A 23,067-nucleotide genomic window follows, 5' to 3' on the forward strand; every position below is an offset into this window, starting at 1 on the left:
TATGGAACTCCCCCTTGAGGCAGAGTAATACAAAGCAGTGCTTTGCACTACTTTGAGTAACTTTGAGGCAACTTTCCATCACAAAATGAGTTATGAAGGAAAGTAAATCCAAAACGAAACATTTTCTGCAGGTTTGCATCACTTTTCGGATGCCAACATAGCACAAAATGTTTGAAAATCTGGGCCAGAGTGTCTGCTGTACACTAAAAGAAAAAAAAAAGAATTATGGGTCTCATTCTGGCTTTGATTCACAGTCCAACTGTAGTGAAAGACAAAAGCCCCAGAGGCATATTTACAAGAAAGTGGAACATTGGTCCCGATGCACCACTTTTCTTGCGTCACCCCTGCCCCACCTAATGATACCATGGTTGTGCCGTTTTTATAACACGGAGCACCATGGCGGTTGTAAGGACAACTGCATCAGAATTTTTGGCGCTATTGTGGTGCTTTTCTGCACTAGAGTAAAAAATGTTGACGCTAGTGCAGCAATGCACAGGGAGGCCCATTGATTGAAATGGATGCGTCATTTTAAGCCTGCTCTAAAAATGATGGAAAAAATGGCTCAGTGAAATGTTGTCATTTTCACTGCACTATTTGTTTAGGCCTCCCTGTGTCAGAACACACTCCTTGTATACATTATGCCTGAAACAGACATAATGTGGCGCAAGGCATTGCACCACTTTTTAAATACAGCACTGGGGAAAAGCCACCTTAGCGCCACCTTAACATAAAAAAATGACACTATGGTGGTGCAAGGTGGTGCTAGGGGCTTGTAAATATGCCCCTAGTCTTTCAAGCTTCAACATATAGACTTCCCAATGAGTCTGGCCCAATTCACTAGGTGCAAATCCACATCTGGCTCAGTTTTACTGGATGCAAATCCACACCTGCTAAATTCACCATAAATTCACAGGAGATGAGACAGTATGCACAGGTGCAGACCAGTCTCCACAGCCACCTCCCCCTCCATGGGGGTAGCATGCAATGCTCTCCTCACACCCTTGTAGCTACCCTGACTTCAACACCCTCCAAACCCCACGGTCCTCACACATATACCTGTTCTGACACACTCAATCACATTTACCCCCATTCAGAATGGAATATTCCCTACTATAGCGGCGGCTCCCCCACTATGGTTGAGAAGCATCACCCCCGCAAACAGCAGCAGCTGCAAATTGAAAAATAAAAATGATAATAAACAATGTTTATTATCATTTTTGTTTTTCAAGGGCGGGGACACAGAGATGATGAGCCCTGATGGGAGTTGTGTGCAGTCCGCTCAGTACACATGTGTGTAGGGCCGCTCGTCTTGGGCCGGCCAAATACACATGCGCACTGTGTTCTCTCCAACCCAGCACTGTGTAACCGGGTTGGAGACAGCAGGGCCAGGTTCCCAGTCTGCCTCGGAGCACCAAGCCAGGGCACTCCGGCCAATCCTAACACTGCTTTTATGCTGCCAGCAGCATGAGAGCAGCATTCAGATTGGCCGCAGGGCAGGCTGGGAGCCTTTGCCTGCTGTGAGTGAGGACCGGATCGAGGAGCAAGGTGGAGGTCTGAAACTATTAGTCTATCTTTCACTGCCGTGCTGTCTGCAGTGGTGGCAGAACAGTTGTTTGTATTATAGGGTGCATTTTCTCAGTCTATGCTTTGTGAAGCCAATGAATACGCACACTGACACATACTCAGACCATGCATCTTTCTCTGTAATGCAGTGGCGAGAGTCTACTGATTAATTTCCAATTCATTTCCATTTTTTTAGTTTCTCACTGTGTCACTAAATCATGTGTAGTTGCCCTCCAGAAGACCAGTGTTGACTTGCCCATACATCAATATAGGTAGGTCAATGATTTTGTATCTGTGCATGCACAAATGTATGCATGGCTGGCCTCTTGGTTGACACGATGTGACACTGGAGAGCCTAATTGTAACGGTAATTGTTCTGGCATTTAATTAATGCTTACTACCCCAGACAAGGCGTTGAAGTGCTTTATGCTCGGCATTCGCAAGCTACTTTGTAAAGCCATGGTTAGCAGTCAGTCCTGCATTATTGGTTATTGTTTGCTATTGGGATTAGTCTAGTGTGCCCAAGCAAACCACTTCATGCATTCACTCAAGTTTCTTGTTAAATTAATGAAAGTTATTTGCAGTCATTTGTAGGGGAGTGGGGAACATGTTTATGTTTGGTGGGATTAATGGATGAACTCAAGGAGGTTAGGTATTGCTAGACTTCAGGAGTATACATTTTATAGGAGGAGAGGTTGTGATGTTGTAAATGAGTTGTGAGCAGTTTGCAGAAATAGAAAAATAGAGCATATGACAAACATGCATTTTAGAGAATATGTTGTATTTAGAAAGAAGAGTCGCGCAGAGGATGGAAGGCAAGGAGAGGCTGATTTAAAAGAAAAATAAGACGTTTTGAGTAAAGGTCAGTTTTTCATGCCAGATTTTAAGTTTATAGCTGATTTTGTTTTTAGATAGCATGCAATTGGAGAATGCAAGACTATAGAAAAAAAGAAGCAAACATTATTTGCACGTGAAGATAGTGCTATATTGGGCATTTCTGATTGACATCCAAACAGTCTGTCTGCTAATAAGCTACTGCTAGACCGCAGCTCCCGCCAGGTCAGCTGATGAGTTCAAGGACTTGAATTGAAAAGTAATCACTCAATGCATATTGAAAGCTTAGTCTGTGCTCACAGGAAACAGTAAACCCAAAATCAAGTGTGTGGAAAAATGCATGTGTAACAAATGCAAATATTGAAATGTTGAAGCAAATCCTACTCTCATAACCGTATGCCAGCCACTGTGTATGTAAATGGTAATTTAGATTGTCTTAATATTACCAGGAAACATCTTGCAGGTCATACAGTTAGGCCTTCATTACGAGACTGGCAGTCTCAAGATCAGCAGCCTCATGGTCGGACCGCCGCCAAAGCAGCGGTCTGACAGTGACATTATGACTGTGGCGTTACCACCACGGTCAGACCGCCGGCACTGCCGCTTTTTGGCTGCCCTACAGCCTGGCGGTGCTGGCGGTCCCAATCCACCAAGGCAGCGTGGGGGATTACGATCCCTCTCTCCATCAGCATTTACATGTCAGTTTCACATGCCATGTAAAGGCTGGTGGAGGCTGGGGGCCACAGGTGGTCCCCCGCACTGCCCATTCACTTGGAATGGACAGTGGGGTTCCTCTCTGGCCAGCCCCATCATGCAAATCACTGTCTGCTTTTCATTTGCTGGTGTACCAAACACACAACTGCATTGCCCCCGGCACTATTATTATTTATTTTTTAAACAAACTTTATTGTTTTTTTGTAATTTTAGCAAGGTCCGATATGCATTGTATACATCTGGTGTAACATCATACATAACAGTAGAGGACGCAAGCGATATGAGCATCCGACCGGCAAGTATGTCAAATCAATCTTGTGATATGTAACAGTGTTCCAAACAAGCAAAACCATCCCCTCTTCCCTCACCCACCCAACTTTGCTTCTGTCATTAATTACATGACTAAAACCATATGGGTCACCAGTATTATTCGATCTCTCAGAAAATGTTCACCTATGAAATGGGGGCCTGCGTGTGTGGTCTCCTTAGTGACAATGAGGGACAGGCAAGGATAAAAGCTACACAGGGCTGTAAGTGTCTTAAGATTAAGGAATCCAAGTTCTCTCTAGCCCAAGACTTTACTTTAAGGACGTTGCTGAGCCAGGTGTTTTAACTCCTATGACCCATTCTGTGTCTCAAACGTTTCCACCAGAGATTCCCATTCCAGCAATATCAGTCGCCGTCTCAGCCATCTGTATTCTTTGCCCCATGTGCCAAACTTTTGGCTTGGCTCCAGCGCAGTAGCTCCTTATTCCATGATATAATGGAAGGAGCTGTGGGCGACTTCCAGTGCTGTGTCAACTGATGCTTCGCCAAGAGTATGGCCAGATCCATGAATCATGAAGTCACTATTGAGCCTTGTGGTCTAGGGTACAGCCCCAACAGAAAGGAAGCGGGTGTCAGGTCCACAGTCAACCCTGTGGTCTCTGCCAGGGCTGTTCCTATTGTCGACCAGTACCGTGAAAGGGATGGACACGTCCAGAGCATATAAAGAAGGTCTGCATCAGTAGTGTGACATCACGGACATTGAGCCGTTGCAATGGGGTATATCATATTAAGTCTATCTGGAGTGAGGTATGCATGCTAAAAGAGATAAAATTGTAATAGTTTGAATCTAGGGTTACGGGATACTGTTTTAGTGTATTGTATTAAGAAGGTCCATTCTTTAGGTGTTATGTCTCTTTCTATATCCACTGCCCACTTAGTTTTGAGCAGATCCAGAGACATGTTGAGATGTGCACGGAGCCCTATGTATAGCCATCTGATAACATGCCTCCGTGTCCCATTGTATAAAGAGGTTGCTGGGCTTCCTGTTTCATCTGTTTGGAACCATCCGGTGCCCAATTGTTGCGTACATAGGACAATATTTTGGCATGAGTCAATAAAAGAGTTTCCGGCAGGCCATGTGTTTGCACGATGTCTGAGTGCAGCATTAGCATGCCACCCTCAAACAGGTCTCCCAGTGTAAGGGGTCCTTGCTGCTCCCAAACTCGGAGCATAGCCCCCATGATAGTTCCTGAGGAGAAAGGAAATCCGCCCAGTGGGATGCTGGGCGCATATGGGGTTAGTGAGGCTGTGTAGCGCGTAGACAGTTTCCAGTAAGCTAACGGCATGTGCAGCTGCAGGGTAGTATCGGCAGGTAGTTTAGGGGGACCAGGACATAACCAGCAATGTACGAAGCCCTTCCTCAACATTGCAATTGTACAATTTATTTCTTCCATATGACGGCAGGCTACCCAGTAGGCTAGCCATTGAAGTTAGCCCAATATACAGTAGGCCTTGAAGTCTGAGGCTCCCAGGCCACCCATGTCGGAAAGTAACTGTAGTTTTGCCAGAATGACTAGGCAGCAACCTTTCCCCCATACTAAATCAATCAGCAAAGAGTTCAATGTCCGAAATATGTGAGGCAGTACCATGAGCGGCAGGTTTACAAAATAATATAAGACACAGAGTAACATCACTATTTTTGCCAGTGCCGCCCTTCCTGCCACAGAGAGTGGCAAAATGATCCAAAAATCTACTTGCGACCGGAGTGCTGTGATCGTCCGGTTTAAATTGCCCTCTAGTAAATCTAGTTGATCGCGGTATACCCAGACACCTAGATAACGGAAGGACACAGGTGCGAGTGAAATGGTCATACATCCAAATCTGATCGAAGGTTCTACATAAGTGCCCTGGAAAGAGTATGCATAGGATTTGTCGGGATTAATGTGAAGCCCTGAGAGAAGCGCAAACAGAGAAAAGATCTGTGCTGCTCTTTCCGTATTCTGCCTAAGATCCCTTTAGTAGAGGATCATATCATCTGCATATAATGAGCAAGCATGCGTGGTGGGATTGAGCACGATTCCCCAATCTTCTGCACTATGTTGAAGTTGTTGTGCCAGGGGCTCCATTGCCAATACAAATAAAAGGGGGGATAGAGGACAGCCCTGTCTCTTTCCACGATATATGGAGTAGGAGGCGGAGATATGCATGCCGTCTTGGCTCTAGCAGTTGGACCCGTGTAGAGAAGTTTTACCCACCGTGTAAAAGCTGCGGGTATTCCATAAGCTTCCATGGATGCTAACAAATAGTCCCAGCTGAGAGTATCAAATCCTTGCCGCATATCTAGTGAAATGCAGCCAGCATGTGGATAGCAGTGTTTTGTCTCATCCATCAACTGAAATAGTTGGCGGATATTCATCTATGTGCCACGGCAAGGAACAAAGCCGAATTGGACTGCGTGCCGTAGCCGCGGGGGAAGTGGGAGGATTCGGCATGCCAAGACCTTACTGAGGATCTTGTATTCCGTGTTTAAGATAGACAGGAGCCTAAAAGAGGACATCTGCGTACAGGGCCTGTCTAGTTTAAGAAGCAAAGTCACTATTGTGGCAGGAAGTAGTCCTTCTGCAAGTGATCTATTATATAACTTCTCAAGGTGGGGGAATGGGAGGTTGGCGTACGTGGAATAAAATTCCACCGCAATCCAGCAGATCCGGGAGTCTTATTACGGGCCATCTCTCTGATCGCCTCACTGATCTCAGTGGTCGAGATCTGAGCCCTCATCGTCTCCCTCTCTGTGGCCGTCACCTGTGGGAGTGCATATTTGGTGCAGAAATCTGTGTATGGCACCAGGGTCAACAGGCGGAGGCACGGCATAAAGGTCAGTGTAATATTGCTGAAAGGCATCATTAATGCAAACCTGAGTATCCATTATCCGAAGTGTGGAGAGAGTATCGTTAGTAGAGGTGTAGGAGATTTTTGTGGACTGATCAGTCAGCCCTGGGCCAGCGGGAAACTCATAATAAGTGCCATGGGAGGGCTGCTGCATTGGTGGTAACCCGACTGCGGGAGTTTGGCAGGTGGTCTTTTCCATCTGCCAAAACTCATAATTAGGGCCTTAGACTTTGTGAGGGGATCTGTAAAAGAGTTTTCATTGCTGATGTCTTTCATGGCAACTCACTTTCCTTCACTCTTCTTTCAATGTAAAAATTTACTTTGGGGTTACCCACCATCATATGTGAAAGCTAATTAATACTAGCTTCTAGGCCAAGATTGGATGGCCTATGGTCATATAATTTAATGTTACATGATCACCAACACCAGCGGGGCTATATCCCTAAAAGCTAAGCATTAATAAAGCAGAAGGTGACAAACCAGTTTCAAGCCAGGATTAGACAGTCCCTGTTAGAAATGGGGTCTCTAGTTGGCAGTCGGTTTGCACCCTGTCCAAGTAGGGACCCTCACTTTAGTCAGGATAAGGGAGATACCCGCTCAGATAACCCCTGCTCCCCCCCTTGGAAGCTTGGCACGAGCAGTCAGGCTTATCTCAGAAGCAATGTGTAAAGCATTTGCACATAACACACAGTAATAAGTGAAAACACTACAAAAGGACACCACACTAGTTTTAGAAAAATAGACAATATTTATCTATATAAAACAAGACCAAGTACAATAAAAATCCAACATACAGTAAGAAAAATATGAATTAGGCAAGATTTACTCAAAACTACAGTTCCTTGAAGTCAATAGCTCCACCTGGGGCTATCACGGCGTTGTGATCAATAAAACCAACAGTGCAGGCTGGCCACAGTGTGGCGGTACAGCTACGGTGTCAGGAAGACCCGCAAACAGTACCTTGGATTTGCAGGGCATCGGGATCCTCGCGGTGAGCTCCGGAGAGCGGCGTCACTGGCGTTGGTGCAGGAGTCGTCAGGCCCTTGAAGTCACGCACCTTGGGGATCAAACGCCGGGCTGATGAAATCAGGAGCGCTGGCGTGGATGGCGTCGGGGCTGCGGTGCGAAGCGGGACGATGCGACGTGCGGTGCCCACAGGTCACGGTGCAGGCATCGACTCGGTGACGCCGTCCAGCAGCGTTGGTGAGACCAGGGCTGCGGTATGAAGCAGGGTGGTGCAATGTGCGGTGTCCACAGGACAGTGCTTTGTGACCCTCATGAGCGGTGTCCACAGGCCACGGTGCAGGCAAGGATGCCTGGTGACGACACTGGAGCCGATGGTGCTGGCATCGGTGGACCGGGGCTGCGGCGCAGGACAGGACTTCGTGCTCCTCAAGAGCAGTGTCCACAGGCCACGGTGCAGGCAGTGGTGCCGGTGTCAGCAGGAGCGACGTCGTCCGGGATGCCCAGGCTGCGGTGTGAGCAGGTAATGCCGGAGTGCGGGCCCACAGGTCGCGGTGCGAGCAGCGGCTCGGTGAAGTCGTCCGATGACGGCGTCGGTGAGACCAGGGTCGATGTGTGAAGCGGGGCAAAGCGACTCCATGTGCCGTCGGCAGGTCACGGTGCAGGCCAGCGGCATCGTTGGCGGCGTCACAGTGGTTTCTCCTCTTGAACAGCACAAAACACACAGTTCCCAGTGCTGCAGGTCGAGGAAACTGAAGTCTTTGGTGTCCCTGAGACTTCCAACAGGAGGCAAGCTCTACTTCAAGCCCTTGTAGAATTTTCTCATGCAGGACACACAGCAAAGTTCACCCTTTGCACTCTTTTCAGGCAGAAGCAGCAACTGCAGGCCAGTCCAGCAAAGCAACACAGCAAAGGGACAGTACTCCTCCTTCAGCTCTTCAGCTCTTCTCCTGGGCAGAGGTTCCTCTTGAGTCCAGAAAGATTCTAAAGGTCTGAGGTTTTGGGTTGGCTTCTTATACCCAGTTCTGCCTTTGAAGTTTGCAAACTTCAAAGCAAAGCCTCAAGTGTTTGCAAGATCCTTCCTTGTCCAGGCCGGGCCCCAGACACTCACTAGGGGGTCGGAGACGGCATTGTGTGAGGGCAGGCACAGTCCTTTCAGGTGTGAGTGACCACTCCTCCCCTCCCCTCCAGCACAGATGGCTAATCAAGATATGCAGGCTACACCCCAGACCCCTTTGTGTCACTGTCTAGAGGAGAGGTGTGAACAGCCCAACTGTCAAACTGACCCAGTCAGGGAATACACAAACAGGCAGAGTCACAGAATGGATTAAGCAAGAAAATGCCTACTTTTTAAAAGTGGCATTTTCAAACGCACAATCTTAAAATCAACTTTATTAAAAGATGTATTTTTAAATTGTGAGCTCAGAGACCCCAAACTCCACATGTCCATCCGCTCCCAAAGGGAATCTACACTTTAATCAGAATTAAAGGTAGCCCCCATGTTAACCTATGAGAGGGACAGGCCTTGCAACAGTGAAAAACGAATTTAGCAATATTTGACTGTCAGGACACATAAAACACATTACTATATGTCCTACCTTAACCATACACTGCACCCTGCCCTTGGGGCTACCTTAGGGGTGCCTTACATGTAAGAAAAGGGAAGGTTTAGGCCTGGCAAGTGGGTACACTTGCCAAGTCGAAGTTACAGTCAAAACTGCACACACAGACACTGCAGTGGCAGGTCTGAGACATAATTACAGAGCTACTTATGTGGGTGGCACAACAAGTGCTGCAGGCCCACTAGTAGCATTTGATTTACAGGCCCTGGGCATGTCTAGGGCACTTTACTAGGGACTTACCAGTAAATCAAATATGCCAATCATGGATAAATCATTCAACATTACAATTTCTATAGGGAGCAGTTGCACTTTAGCATTGATTAGCAGTGGTAAAGTGTGTAGAGACAATAAACCAGCAAAAACAGACCTGAAAAAAATAGGGGGAAGAAGGCAAAAAGTTTGGGGATAACCCTGCAAAAAGGGCCTTTTCCAACAGTCCCTGAGCAGTTCATTAACTCCACTTGATCACAGACATCCCCAAGAATGAAACAGCATTTAGACAAAATATTGAGTTGTAAATATTGAGTTACAGAATTGTCTGTAACAAACGATTGTGATAAAAAAATCGGAGTGCAGAAATATCGCTGTCAGGAATACTGTTTTTTTTATCGTTTTCAAGAATAACTTTGTTGGTAATATTGTTTTCAATAATATAGTTGGCAAAACATATTGTTTTTTTAAAATTAGCACTATGTGTGTAAGTTCTTATAATAACTTTATGTTATTATTGTTTGTATAATTGGTAATAATATTTTTAAATATAGTTTGTAATTTTGAGGAATGTATAATTTTTTATTTGGTTGCTAGTAGTAATGTGTAGTGTCATAGCGGATTGCTAAGTTTGTTGGGGTAAAGGGTGGGAAGTTAATTAATAATTAAGTAACAATTGATTATTAATTTATTTTTAATTATTTAATTGATAATTCATTATGTAAATGTGTAATAATTATATTTTAAGTTAAATGTTAGGTGTGAGCTGCTGGTTTTCAGGGGGTATAATATAGATATTTAATTAGGTAATAATTTATTAACAATTATTTTTTATGTATTATTCATTATTTAATCAATTATTTATGTAAAGTGCAATAATTATATTTTTTCAGTAATATATTAGGTGTGGACTGCTGGGTTTGTAATGGCATATGTTGGGAAGTTATTTCAGTAATAATTATTTAACAATAAATTATCAATTTATTAATAATTATTTAATTGTTTATTCATGATGCTAACTGTCTTAAACATTTTTATTTTATTTCTATTTAAGATGTTGATTGCTAAGTTTGTAGGCGTATGGAGTTGTAAGGTAATTAAGCAATACATATTTTTATTGATAATTAATTATCGAATTGTTTAGCAGTTATGCAAATTGTTTAATTTTTTAGTTTTTTATATCTTTTTGGTTAACTATTAATGCTCATATTAAGAGTTTTATATTTGTTGCAAACTAATAGGGTTATTCAAGTTTGTTATGTGTTTGAAGTGAAGTACTTTCCCTACTGCTGTACAGACTGGAGTGGAAATAGTAAGTTTTACCACTCCGAAGACCAACACTTTCCCTACTGTTGCAAAGACTGGATTGGGAATAGTAAATCTTACCCCTTCAAAGTCCAACACCATCTCTTCTGTCACACAGACTGAAGTGGGAATAGTACATTGAATCCTGCCGAAGTCCAATGCTTTCCGAACTGTTGTACAGACTGGAGTTGGAATAGTAAATTGAATCTCCCCAAAATCCAATGATTGCCCTACTGTTGCACAGACTAGAATGGAAAGAGTAAATTTTGACTCTCCAAAATCCAAAGCTTTCCCTACTGTTCCATAGACTGGAGTGGGAATGGTACATCGTACCCATCTGAAGTCTAATACTTTCCCTATTGTTGCACATACTAGAGTGGGAATAGTAAGTTGAATCCCTCCAAAGTCTAATGCTTTCCCTACTGTTTCACATACTGGAGAGGGAAAAGGAAATTTTACCCCTCCAAAAACCACAGCTTTACCCACTTTTGAACTGATTGGAGTAGGAATAGTAAATCTAACGCCTCTGAAATCTAACTCTTTACCTACTGTTGCACAGATTGGAGTGGAAATAGTCAATTGAATCCCTCCGAAATCCAACACTTTCCATACTGTTGCACAGACTGGAGTGGGAATAGTAAAATGAATATCTCTAAAGTCCAATGCTTTCCCTACGGTTGCACAGACTGGAGTAGGAATTGTAAATTTTACTCCACTGAAGTCCAACACTTTCCCTACTGTTGCACAGACTGGAATGGGAATAGTAAATTTAATCCCTCTGAAGTCCAATGCTTTCCCTACTGTTGTACAGATTGAAGTGGGAATAGAAAATGTTATCACTGTGGAGTCCAACACTTAACATACTGTTGCACAGACTGGAGAGGGAATAGTAAATTGAATCCCTCTGAAGTCTAACGTTTTTGCTATTGCTGCACACACTGGAGTTGGAATAGTAAATTTTTCCCTGCCGAAGTCAACACTTTCCCTATTGTTTCATAGACTAGAGTGGAAATAGGAAATTTGGACTCTCCAAAATCCAGGGTTTTCCCTACTGTTCCATAGACTGGAGTGGGAAAAGTAAATCTTGCCCATCTGAAGTCCAATGCTTCCCCTACTGTTGCACAGACTACAGTGGGAATAGTAAGTTGAATCCCTCCGAAGTCTAATGGTTTCCCTACTGTTTCACGGAGTGGATAGGGAATAGGAAATTGTACCCCTCCAAAAATCCAATGCTTTACTAACTGTTGTACAGATTGGAGTAGGATTAGTAAATCTTACCCCTCTGAAGTCTAACTCTTTCTCTACTGTTCGCTAGACTGGAGTGGGAATAGCAAATTGAATCCCTGCGTAGTACAACACTTACCATGCTGTTGCACAGATAGAGTGGGACAAGTAAATTGAATGCCTCTGAAGTCTAATGCTTTCCCTACCTTTGCACAGACTGGAGTGGGAATAATACATTTTACCCCTTTGAAGTTCAACTCTTTCCCTATTGTTGCACAGACTGGAATGGGAATAGTAAATTGATTCCCTCTGAAGTCCAATGCTTTTGCTATTGCTGCACACACTGGAGTTGGAATAGTAAATTATACCCCTCCGAAGTCGAACACTTTCCCTACTGTTTTAAAGAATGGTGTGGGAATAGTGAATCTTACCGCTCCAAAGTCCAACGCTTTCCTGCTGTTGTACAGTCTGGAGAGGGAATAGTAAATTCAACCTCTCTGAAAGTATACACTTTCACTAGTGTTGCATATACTGGAGTGGGAATAGTATATCAAGTATTCTCAGACGTCAATATTTTTCTCAGTAAGATTGAATGGTCAGTACATAGCATGTTTTTGCACTTACCACTTATGCTTGACAATGTGGTGTACAGACAATTAAAGGGTACTGTGATGTGCAACTGCTTCGCCCTCACCTATGTGAATCTGCATACGGACTTGTGGTAGGAGCAGGTGCTCAGGTGCAATAGAGTGACATCTGGAATGATAACATAATAAAGTGGTCTAGGTTTCATGATGACATGTTTATTATTTGGAAGGTATCAGAAGTGAGTGCCATAGAGTTTGAATTTCCACTTTACCAGCACTATTGATAAGACCCAAGTGGTATTCCTAAATCTGCTGGTTCATTGTAAGAACAACCGATTAGAGTCCAAGATGCTTAGGGAGCCCACAGCAGGAAACACAATACTATATGCCAGTAGGTGCCACCCTGTGAACCTGAAAGCCAGCATACCATATAGGGAAACACTCAGAGTGTGTAGAAATTGCAGCGAAGTAAAAAGATATTATCTAGCAGTCAAGGATTTAGTGACCAGATTAAAAAAAAGAGGTTCCTCAGTGAGATAATCAAAAAGCATACACAGGGAGGAGATTCTGCTCAGAGCACGTAAGATCAAAGAGCAGAATCAGACCCATCACATGTTCATTACTCATTACAGAGCATAACATTAGCAGAAGAATACTGAATAGATATTGGTATTTGGTTATAAATGATCCAGTGATAGGCACAGAATTACGTCAGAGAGTAGGATGCATCTATAGGACGGTTAGGTTGATGAAGGAAGATTTAGTTAAGAGCAGCACCACAGAAGCCCATATAGGAAACTGGCTAAGAAGAAATAGTGGATTTTGCAAATGCAGAAAATTCAAGGCTTGTAAGTACGGGACAAATGAAGTACACTTCATGACACCCTTGGAGACAAACCCTCAGAAGATTAGGGGGGCAGTCATATACAAAACGTATCATGCAGTATATGTATTGGAATGCCCATGATGGCTACAATACGTAGGCAGTACTAAACTCCCAGTTCACAAGAGAATCTTGCAACATATTAGAACCAATCAAAAAGAGGAACAAGACTTACCCAGTGACAATGCTTTTTTTGGATGCCAAAAACAACAATGATAGAGGGCTTACATTTTTTTCTTATAGACACATTGCCCATAATGATTAGATGGGGCAACAGAGAGAAAGGCCTCAGGAAATTAGAATCATTGTATATATTGAGATTGAACACAAAGATTCCGGGTGATCTCAACTTGGACGAGAAGTTATACACCCATTTACAGTACATAAAGATTGAGAAAGCAGTTACTTCATAGTCATTTTAGCATTCTCACCTTGCACTCACTTTAACTGCTATGGAGGGGATCCTCTGTGGAAAAATGCAATGAGAGGAGAGTAGCATCACAATTAATTTATTATTTCAGAGGATGGTCATTATTATTGCCTTTCTTTATGTTTTAATTATTTTTCTCCTCATGTAGGGGACATGCACATTGAGTTTAAATTAATAGTGACCATTAGGGCCATATTTTGTGCTGACCAATCCACACATTATTTGTGTGCATTTGAAACACCCTGAATAGGGCAGTTAATAATACATCAGGCACTTGGGCAGTTGGTAGCAGAGATTGAATGAATGTAGAAACTGACACGATTTCGGGCAGGTCTGATCAGGACTTTGGTTGGGACACCCCTTGAGGTCACCGAATATCGTAAAGAGGTAGTATACTGGGGCAGAAGAGCAGCTAAAGGCATACATGGAAAGGACAGCTATGGACAGGCACAGGAAAGTAAACGCAGACCAACCCTTGTGTGAACAAACAGGAAACAGATTACTAATGGACAAACATGCTGGGGTCGTACACAGAGTAAGGCGCAGAACCTCCCACAGTGACAGGGAATGTCAATGCCTCTGTGCAGTTTGCTCTTACAGATAGTCACCCCGTCAGCCCCTTAGAAAGGAGGCAGCAGAAGTGATTCTGTTTATGGACCCTAGAGCACAAACAAGGATAGTACTTACATACACAAGACACGCTCTTGTGGGTCCAGCTGGAAACACAGTGGCGATTCCTGAGAAAACAGCAATAGCACACTGTCACTGTTAGGCACGAAAGACAATGTATAACACTAGACAAGGATGGGGGCTGGAATTGCCGCCTGGAACCCAGGAGCCAACCCCAGTACAAATAAGGACACTTATACACTGGTGAAGACTGATAGAACCCTTACCAGACACAAATACCAAGAGGAAACGGAAACAGAAGGGAACAAACTAAGAGGCAGAGGCAAGAACTGGGAACAGGCTCAGGCAGAAGCAAAGGCAAGACTAGGACTGGAAAACAGGGTGCAAACTTCTGGCTGGAACTAACAAAGCCTGTCTTTGGGACAGAGGGCAGGCTCTGGCTGGAACAGGCAAGGACAGGGCTGGAATACAGGGAGTAGGAATAAGTAGTAAACAGGACTGGGAAACAGAGAGCAGGTTCAGGCTGAAACAAGGCAGGAGAAGAACAGAGAAACAGGGAGCAGGCTCTGGAAGAAACAAACAGGTACAAGGCTAAGAGGTAGGGAGGAGACTCTGGCTGGAACAATCAGGAACAGGGCAGAGAAACAGGAAACAGGTTCAAGCTGGAACAGATCAGGAACAGGAACAAAACTGGAGCACCATCCGATAAGGGGTCTGTAACACAAAGGAATCGAACTCCAATGCACAAAGGGAATCTTGAGCAAATGGCTCCTTATAAGCAGTTCCAAGCTGGGCTGCACAGGAGAGGTCGCAGGTGTGTGTAGTTTCAGACACTTCCAAGTCCTGGAGGAGAGGATCCGGTGAAAAGGAGCAACTGGACTTCTCCCATAGAAAACTGTTGCGATGGCTCTCATTATCCTAATGAGACTACTGGATTTTTGGGCAGCAAGATCGTTCATGGTGTGGGGGACTAAGTCTGACCCACGGTGAAGGACCCTTGTTGCCCCAAATCCGTTTTTTGCTCCGGCTAACTAGCAGTGCCTCATCTCTCCCAAAGGGAAGAGACAATTGGGCTGCCGAGCGCATGACATCTTACTGCTTCCCAGGTAAGTTGTGGTCACTCAGGTCACAACCAGTTCTCTCGTACAAAGTGCAGTCTCATATATAAATGACAAAGGCAGTTTGAGTTTTAAAGATTGGTTTAATAAAACAACTGCATTTTAGATAACAAAGTGTGAGCCTCAATGACCAGAGCCATACAACACAGTAGGACTGAAATAGTAGCGAGGAGAGTGAAACATAAGAAAAAGGCTATCATATTGCAACTAAATTATGTTCTCTCTAAGTTATATTTTGAGCACAGCATGTGAAGCTCTAAGCCTGCCATACAGGTTCCCCCGGGAGGACATCAACCCTCATACCTGAGCAAAAGCCTGTGATCTGGATCAGCATCTGCAACAGGGCAGTCAGCATCTAGTGGTGGGTTCCTGGTCGGAATCTCCCTCCTACGTGTACCAGGACTAGAAAGTGTTTTTATAACTAACACGCCGGTGTTCTAAGAAACGTCCCTACGTAAGGATGTGTACTTTCTACGAACCATAAATACTAAACTTCTACCACGTCTAGCGGCAATGTACCAGACTGTATCCTTGACTGAAGCACAGAGCGAGCAAGAATGTATTGTTTGAGAACACAGTGCTGAAGTAAGCTAAACAGTGTGATAGAATGAAATAACAACAAGACCGTGAAACTGGTTATTGTAAAATAACAGTGCAAGGTTAAATAAAATGCATCTAGGGCAAAGTGCACAGAGGCCTAATACGTTAAGCAAACACGCAGAAAGCTACATTAAAAATGGCTACACTACAAAACAATGGGAAACAAAATCCGGGCTTTCCTGACTAACAGGCTGTGCATTATGGGATTTGCAGTCCCAGAAAGCAAATGTAGTACTACACAAGTATACCATTACCAAAAGAGAAACAAACCGGAGTCAGCAAGGGACTCTAAATAACTGTTCAAGGTGATTCCCAGGCTTCCGACAGCCACCTTACAGCACCCTCTAGAGATGGGACGACCTAGTTGTAACAGAAACTGCCATAAATTAAGTTTTGATTCTTTATGTTAAAGGGTTGGCACATACAGTCCTGGTTATCAGTGGACACTAGGGCTTAATTATCGGTTGACCGATTTGCACTGGGCACTTTGTGTTAGAAATGCCCCAATAGGACGTAGTTAAACCAAGCACTACGCACTTTGAAGAAGGAACTAAAAGAGTGTGCATAATAAAGCTTGTTCCTATGACCAGAAGAACGTTTTTAGGTGTTTGATGATCACAGGTATGCACTTTATTGATATTGTATGTTGTAAATGTGATATTGTGTTATAAGAAAGTATGCTTTGCTCCAAAATGTTTGGTGGCCTAACAATGTTTTTAGCATTTTGCTGCAGAGGTTCAATGAGCAATATGAATTTAAGTTTGGTCCAAATGATTTGAGGTATTTGAAGCATAGCTATGCAAAGTATCGATTTCGTAAGAAGCAGAGTGAAATTGTTTCTACCAGATGATGCTTTATTTAGTGATGTTTTCTTCATTGCAGTATGTGCAATTATTTTTATCTGCCTTACCCATTCGGGCTGAATCCAAGGTTGAATGGTCAGTACGTAGAGTGCTTTTGCACTTAACCACATTTGAGGTTATTCAACTCCACTATGCACTTTAAACGTGGAGACTGGAAGGGCAAAGTAATGTACTGTGTGAGATACAACATGCATCAATAACGTGGTATCTTTTCAGAACAACTGAGTTTCTATATTGGAACATGATTATGAAACGAGCGATCACATATTCAAACAATTGTATATTTATTTATTTTATGTCCTTGATGGAAAGTTTAAATGTTATTCAAATATAATTTTGACTGTTTATTTCAACACATAGCAAGTGGTTTTGGATGGGCTTCGGCACTAGAAAGCAACTTAATTTCCTTGAAATCTACCATTGGTTATTTACTGTACACTTATTATAGCTTTTGAAGGTTTGTGTGCATTTAGACAAGTATTTTCTTTATGTCTACTATGATGTGCAGCACGTAGCATTCGAAGATGGTGTCAGTCATGGCGTTTCCCTTCTGCGTGAACAAGGCTCTGTGTGAGCCGGAACACTTCACTGGCGACTTGTGGAAGTAAAACTTCATGAGCAATGGACCCTATTTTGCTGGAGTCTGGTGTATAAACGAGTATCCGGATTTTGGGGAATTTATATAAAAGTGTATATACAATCATACACACATACATATATGTTTGTGTGTATGAGATGTGTTTTTATTTAAGTATTTCCTATGCTTTTGGTGGCTCATGGGGCATCAGCCCATGGATTAGGAATGTGCTTTGTTGATTTTACTTTCATTGAGCCCTCCAGTCAAAATCCAATTTTGGGAAAATGTGAAGAGGGACATAACTTTAGGTTGTGTTTACATTATTGTTACCTCGGTATTTACGCACCTCATGTCACTTACTGATAATTTGCACAACTATATGCAACTATGTGAGTGTGCTCTTTCCAGTTTGTGACTGCCATTTTGATGTAACACCATTTTTTTTCTTCCGAATTAGTATATATTTTTAATATATATATATATTTTAAAGATATCACTCTTGTGACAATAAGTTAATGAGCATGGTTGTGTTTTTGTAGGCATTTAAATAATTGATGATTTATATTCAATCTGAATTTTGAATAATAATTGCTTAGTGGATGCATTTTTTCTAAATATGTTGCCATTCATAATTTTGAAATATTGCAACATAACCATAATCGAGTCACACCAATGAATTAGTATGTTTTCCTTTTATATTAATGTTACTCTTATTTCTATGGAAAGGTGAACACATTCACGTAAATTGAATAAGTCTTCAGTGAAGCCAGAATGCGCCGTCTCTTTGAACACAAATAAATCGATATGCTCATTCAGTGTGCGGCCTCCTTTCGACGCATTGTATATGTGGCAATTTGGACTGCTTTGTGAATTTTTATGGAGGCCAATCACTAGGCTGTTTGGCAACTCAGTGGTAGCAGCACTGGTGAAAATATGTATTTATATATAGTTTTAAATATTATTTAAATGTAATTAATTTACATTATATTTATGTTATATATTAAAATATTTAAGGTATACTATATTAAACTCTATATATTGAAAACGATATTGTTGTATTCTTTAATGATAGTGTAAAACGATATTTTGTTTTTTGATATTTTTGTACTTACCTTTATAAGTGTAAAATAACGATATTTTTGTAATCAATATCATTGAGACTATATTTTTGTTCACAATAGTATTGGTTCCAATATTATGTCAGTGATCCAACGAAACACAGAAACCCAACCTCAATCATTCAGAAGCTGAATGGCCTCCTTCCAGCAAGATGGGTCTATCCATCAAATGTTTAATATCAAGTGATCTACCCACTCTTTTGCCAGAGGCTTTAGGTTGAGGGCCACCTGGAGGTCAGTCTTCCAAAACTTTTAAACCATCCCAATGCAACAGGAGGCAGTGACTAGAATGGAACTATTGGGGCATTCATGGTTGGATCATAGGCAGTCAATCCATCTCTGAAAGCAGACCTAAACAGGTTACCATCATCTCCTGATCCCATTCTCTCCTGCACAATACACATTCTAACATGTGCACAAGCATCCCATACATATGTAGCATCCTGATATTAGAGCAACACATATGCATTACATTCAACTTCAGTCACAGCCAAGCCATTGCACCTCAATCTCATTACTCTTACTTACTTCACAGTGTGCCATGCCAGAGACATTGCAGATACCATAACCACACATAAATTGGAGGCAAACTTCTTTATAGGTATATGGATTACCCCACATGTACACACATTTTAAATGTGCTCACAGCCCAGACTATAGCATACCCACAGCCCTCCCTCTGCACACTGGACTGGCCATTCAGTGCGTATGTTCTGTTCTAACCATGCACGCTTTGATACTGCAGTACATTATAAAGCAGACTAAGGCAAATATAGTTACACTTATAATTTGTTGATATACTTGCTTGAAAGTGCCTAATAACACTACAGGGACAGGCCCTCATAGTGCACCGGTTCTCAAAGAGATGGCAATTGGCTGGCTCCATCAGGCTATACCAACACTACGAGGACTGATCCGATCCTCTTAAAACGCATGTGCACACACACACACACACACACACACACATACAAACACAATCACTGAATGTCATGTGATTATCCACCAGTCATCCAGGCCGTGCCTTTTCATATAAAATGGCAAATCTTAGTTTTTTGCATCTTCTTACCTGCTGCTCCCACTTTTAGCCTTCCCATTAGCAGATTTCCAACTAATCAGCTGATCTCCGGATTTCAAAAAACCTTCCTCATGGAATTTATAGAATTTAAGTGTGTCTCATTCATTGACCAATCCAACATTTTTTGCAGAACTGGTCATCTGGAACACCAGACTACTCCCCAAGGCCACACAGGCATTTTTAGCAAATTTTTGGCTGTGCTCAGTCAGTATTTTGTCTCCAAAGGTTGCAACATTGCAATGTGTCTTTGATAGGCATTGCATGCACAGACGTGCTGTATTGATGCAAGCCCAGCTAAAGTAGACTTTTAAAAACATTTTGGGTAGACTCTTGACAATAGTGCAAATGTGCAAGGAGCTCCACTAAAGCATGGTTACCTGCCTGCAACAATGTGTTCTGCAGTTTCCACTGGGAGGACCTGTTTTTTGGGGTGGTATTCCTTATAGAATTCTTAATTTTGTTTGGATTAACAGTCACATTTATACCTGCTATGGGAAATGGGTAGGTTTGGGCTATCAGTAGAGAGCATTACATGCTCCCCTGTGCAATAAGAATGGGCAAGGTGGGGGTTCAAGACTGGGCTGCACTTGCAGCCAAAGCTGAAAGCAATCTTACCAGCCTGAATTTCCAACTGGTGAGATTGAGTTCAGTGTTCCCAGACCTGAGAAATATGAGTATGGGACAAAGGGGCACTTATAATTTGCCCAGGTGGTATCCTGCTGGGGATACTGCTCCACCCAACTCACAATCAGGGACAAAACAACATTTTATCTCCTCAAATCCGCTCTAACCCTCTAAAAAAGTTTTTTTTTTAATGAGACTTTTATTGGAGTTTGCCATCATCCTGGTGATGGCTTCTGATAGAGCGTTCCCACCTAATAAATTACCTGTATTTGGACGCTCTTGGGTCGATGAATCTTTTGACCAAGTGGGGCTCCCGAGAGTAATCAATTTAATCAAATCAATAATCAATAACGAACATAAGCAATGCCCTGATCAACATAACACTTCACAATTAATCCAGAAAACATTTCGGCGAACCATGACTTTTCGGCCATGAATAACCACACCAGTTCATTCAAAGTTAATGAATTTATTTCCCTATATTAACAAAGCTAGCACGATATAAATGTGTCTCAACACCAAATGATATATGTAAATGAACATTAATAGCTGTCCATAACGGCGAAAAAGATGCAATCTATGCAGCATTTGAATAACAATGCATTCGATAATAGCAACGCAACGCAAACCACTAAAACTACAAACTGTAATGGGCTAATTGCATACATTAGTCAGCATAACAAGGTCTCAAATTGCATCGTGCAACAAATGAATCCTCATCTAACCTCAAACTAGCATCTGCATGTGGGACTTCATGCAAAAACAATTTAGCAACATTAATTTGGAAAACTCCTAACTAGGGCTCTTATCAAAATCAGCAGTTGGTTACCTAAAAAGAAAACACAATGCAATTGTACATTTTCCTTTCATATTTACCAAATTCAATCAGCATTCAAGGAAGTCTTCGTCTCACAGGTACCGGTTTAGATCAGCATGGGACGGGGCAAAGGGGCAGGGTGGACGGGGCAATTGCCTCACAGCGGCAAGATAAAAGGACAAAACTACTACTTTATGCAAAGGGGCAAATCAAAGTTAAAGTCTCTTTCTCTCGATTAGAGAAAGCATCAAAGTCTCATTCAAAATGGCGTCGAACATCAATTGGCATCGTAGAAGATGGCAAAATGAAGAGGTCGGCATGATGGGCCACAATGGCTGCAATGGGCAATAATGTTCGATGTCCTCAGTGGGTGCAATGGGTAATGGCCAATGGCTAATGGCTATAATGTCCGGGTAATGGCTATAATGTCCGGGTAATGGCAAAATGGCTAATGGCTGCTTTCTTCTTGTGCACCAGGTTTAAATAAACAACAGTTCAAATCCAGTAGGGTCTTCCATTGGAGGGTTCATAGGTTGGCTTCAAATTGTCCAATCAAAAACAACAATTCACAAGCTTCTACCTAGGCATACATTATCCTTGGAGTCGGGAACGTAAGTTGCAACATATTTTACCAATTAACTCACTTTCAGAGCTTCCATTGTCTGCACCTGCAGATTGACCTTGGAGCAAAGAAGAAGATGCCAGGCTGGCACGAAACCTTAAAGATAAGCATGTGAACCGATCTCACTGGAAAAGTACAGCTTCAAGCAAGAATACACGTTTATTAGCACATTAGAAAAACACGAGCATCTAAACCGTGAGACAAGGCAACTAGGCCGAAGCCTCCACTAAAGTTATGCTAAGTTAAAACATTTCAAACAAGCAAATCATGGCACACGTTTACGGTTATGTCAGATTAGTACAATTCTAATACATCACGTTATATAAAGCACGCTTATAAATGTTGGCAAACTACTCTGAGGGCACATTTGTCCCCGTACAATCTTTATTAGTTCGGTTAAAGTCACACTTGATTATTGCAGCACTACGTTTATGCGCTAATAAATGTAAAACCTTCATTTCTGCGTCATCAATCCCTCCTCTGATGACTACTTGTCATCACACAAAACTATTCCCACAAATTTTATTCCATTAAAATTCTGTCAGTTCTCTTTGCCTTTTAGTTCCCCTCGTTCTTGCCTTGTATTCTTCTGCCATTCTTTTCATCATTTTCTCTTCCTTCCTTCTCTTAATTCTTGCCATGATCATTAGTATTCCCCTCTTTATTCCCCAAATCCCAAAGATGCAAATTAGTACTATTAGTATTCCCTGTATTATTTTTAGTAATATTCCATTCCAAATGCTACCAAGCCAATTTCCCACTGAAGCAACTCCCTTTCCAACCTTCTCCCAAACTCCTGGTTCTTTCAATTCCTTCAAGTCTGCACTCTCTTTTGTTAGATTTGCAAGCATTGTTTTAATCTTCACACTGTTGTCTGGTATATACGTGCAACAGTGACGCGCACCAAGCATTTTGCAAACGCCGCCATCCTTTGCTAAAAGAATGTCTAGGGCAAGCCTGTTTTGAAGAGTCATAGCTCTTTCTGCTGCAAGTTCAGCATCCATCAGGATTATAGCACCTGAAAACTTTGTCAACATGTTATCCACTATAGTAGACAACTTTCTTATTTTGATGGAATTCAACACAACTCCCAATGAAGGAATCATGGCTCCAAATATCTCCTACCACAGCAGCTGCGGTCTCTCTTTTCTGGATACGATGAGATCCAGGCGTCTTTGGAATCACTGATAGGTCATCCAGTTGATAAACCTTTGGGAACACTATACCCAAATAACATCTCCCCCACCATCCCTTTGGAAGACGATAATAGGCATTATGCCCACAAATGTAATATACACCAGGTATGACAGGGTCAAGTCCGTTCAGCATGAATGTCCATTTGGCCTTAAAGATAAACGTATGTTTACATTCACTCGCTCCCACGAAAATGTTATCATAATAAGATTCTCCACGATATATACAAAATTTCCCTACATGCCAAGCGTCTAAAGCTATTCTCCCTTGTGTTTTTATTGCGGCAAAAGCATAATTATCTACTGAAGTCCTCTTACTTAGCTCTTTTTCTAATTTCG

The 23,067-nt window shown here is 42.4% G+C and overlaps 1 long non-coding RNA gene across 1 annotated transcript in view; it reads right to left on the reverse strand.

Moving 5' to 3' along the window:
• Nucleotides 1-15,619, reverse strand: part of LOC138302172 (uncharacterized) — a 78,926-nt gene extending 63,307 nt beyond the window's left edge. Inside the window, exons 1-3 of the long non-coding RNA XR_011205323.1 lie at nt 15,543-15,619; nt 14,179-14,228; nt 13,493-13,527 (exon numbers count right to left, since the gene is read on the reverse strand). This is a non-coding gene — a long non-coding RNA (uncharacterized lncRNA). The remainder of the gene's footprint in view (nt 1-13,492; nt 13,528-14,178; nt 14,229-15,542) is intronic.
• Nucleotides 15,620-23,067: the final 7,448 nt, after the last annotated feature.

The sequence above is a fragment of the Pleurodeles waltl genome, chromosome 6 (assembly GCF_031143425.1).
Source record: "Pleurodeles waltl isolate 20211129_DDA chromosome 6, aPleWal1.hap1.20221129, whole genome shotgun sequence".
Taxonomy (NCBI): Eukaryota; Metazoa; Chordata; class Amphibia; order Caudata; family Salamandridae; genus Pleurodeles; species Pleurodeles waltl.